This window comes from Meles meles, chromosome 18 (genome assembly GCF_922984935.1).
Source record: "Meles meles chromosome 18, mMelMel3.1 paternal haplotype, whole genome shotgun sequence".
NCBI lineage: Eukaryota > Metazoa > Chordata > Mammalia > Carnivora > Mustelidae > Meles > Meles meles.
Window position 1 is genome coordinate 26,613,864 of NC_060083.1, and position 2,495 is coordinate 26,616,358.

The window sequence follows — 2,495 nt, forward strand, 5'->3', positions numbered from 1 at the left end:
ATCGCATAGAGACACAGTATAATAATCTCTAAGCCCAATGTACAGAGAAAGGACAAAAAAGCTAGTATTCTATGTACTACTACAGAGGGGCCTAGAACTCTGACAGCTGGAGAGCTGTCAGCATAGTTATGGAAGCAGAAGAATTTTCTTTTTCCCACGGAGCATGGTGGTGTAGATTCCATAAAGATTTGTTGAGACAGGAAGGGATAAAAATTAATTTGGAAAAGAAAGGGGTAGAGATTCTTTTCCCACTGTATTCTGCTCAAAGGTATTCCTCTCTCCCATAGTTGAGAACCATGGTATAAAGGAAGAGTGAAGAGACTTCAAAATAAGGCAATGAACATAAGAATGGGAAGGGAAATGACTGAAACTTGCCTCCAGGGACTGGACAAAATTAAAAAAGGGAGGTTGGAATCCATCAGTGTTCCATTAGTCATCTTCTCTTCATCTTCTTCTCCTTCCTTTCCCTCATCCTCATCTTCATCTCTTCACGTTCATGCTCACCTCCTTCTTCATTGATATCTTCCAGTCCTTTTTCTCCATCATCTTCATCATCATCATCTTCTCCTTCACCTTCTTCATCCATATTGGGAACCAAGTAGTACTGTAATGGATTTGGCTAAATACCATCTTTGATGATCTCTCCTAACTCATCTGTACCTGCATCAAAATGGTCAGTAAACTAGATGAAGAAGATCTCTGGTTCCTCATGCTGTCTCTTTCTTCTAGTTTTATTCTGCATTTTACTTGAACATTTCATCAACCCCTCTCCAGATTTCTATTTGATTTCAGTGGACTTTGAAGATAGATCATTACTGTCATTCAGATGACATTCTTTGGAGAGAATTTTACTTTCAAAGGAAGAGTATTCATCAAAATAAAATCTATTCTGATTTAATATCTTCAAATTCTGTCACTTCAACTTTTGTCAATAATGCAGCACCTCTTCATCCTCCTCCCCAAGGAGTGTAGACACTAGTAGATGGTTGACAAATGTTACCTCCAAATTTGGGATTTTTGGCAATCAATTACAACCTCTGAAGGAATGATTGGTGGAGTTTGTTATATTTCTGTTCTACCTTCAAAAATCTCCTCACTGGCTTATTCATTAAGTCTGTCTATTTCATTTGATACTTCATCTATATGTTAAATTGCTTCTTGCTGTTTTTTTCCCCCTTTGGAAAGTGCTTAGATGTTGATATCTCCTTTGACTTGGGGGCAAGAGGCAATCTTGGTTTCTTTATTTGGGGCAGGAGTGAACAATGGCATTTGGGGGCCATGCTGTGAGGATAGTCCACAAAATAAGGGCAGATGCATGTTTGGAAGAGGTTCTAATTACTCTCCAACTCAGCACTTGGAATGTATCATGCCACTCTCTTCTGGCTTGCAAGGTTTCTATTGAAAAATTCCTAATAGACTTATGGGTTTTTCCCTTCTAAGTTAATGACTCCTTTTGTCTTGTTGCTTTCAAGATTTTTTTCTTTATCACTATATTTTGTGAATTTAATTACAATATATCTTGGTGTTGGCCTGCTTTTGTTGATTTTGATGGGAGTTCTCTATACCTTCTGGATCCGGATATCTGTTTCCCCATATTAGGGAAATTTTAAACTATTATTTATTCAAACAAAATTTCTGTGCCCTTTACTCTGTTCCTCTTCTGGTACTCCTATAATACCAATGTTATTATGTTTGATGGAGTCACTGAGTTCCCTAGGTCTATTTAATTGTATATAATTTCTTTTTCTCTCTTCTGTTCGGCTTGACTACTTTCTATTACTCTGTCTTCTAGGTCACTAATTTGTGCTTCTGCTTCTTTCATTCTGCTATTCCAATCATTCAAGAATGTTTCTCATTTCTCTTATTGATCACTTTATCTTTTTAAAAATTATTTATTTATTTATTTGATTTTTTTTTTTTAATTTGACAGAGAGAGAGTAGGCAGAGAGGCAGGCACAGAGAGAGGAGGAAGCAGGCTCCCTAATGAGTAGAGAGCCCGATGCGGGGCTCGATCCCAGGACTCTGGGATCATGACCTGAGCTGAAGGCAGAGGCTTTAACCCACTGATCCACCCAGGCGCCCCTTGATCACTTTATCTTTAACATGTTATTCCTTATCTCTGTGCTGAAGGTTTAAACCATGTCTCTCACTCCTTTCTCAAGTCCAGTGATTATTGATTTAAGTTTTCTCTCAAGCATCTTACCTGTATCTATTTCACTTGGATCTCTGGCTGTGGCCTTGTCCTATTCTTTCATTTGGGATAAATTTCTCTGTATCCTCATTTTGCTTGCCTCTCTGTGACTGCTTCTGTGTGTTAAAGTCAGCTGTGTCTTCCGTTCTTTAAAGTAGTGACTTTATGAAGAATAGGACCTGGAGTACCCTGCAGTCATCCCTTGTTCACCAGAACCTGGCACTTACCAACACAAAATTAACAAATTTACAATTCAAGCCCAAGTGAGGACAACTCCATGGGATAAACAATCCTCACAAAGAAG

The 2,495-nt window shown here is 38.3% G+C and overlaps 1 pseudogene; it reads right to left on the reverse strand.

Moving 5' to 3' along the window:
• Positions 1 to 323: 323 nt before the first annotated feature.
• LOC123930033 lies at positions 324 to 1,280 on the reverse strand (annotated as a pseudogene).
• Between the last annotated feature and the right edge of the window lie 1,215 nt (positions 1,281 to 2,495).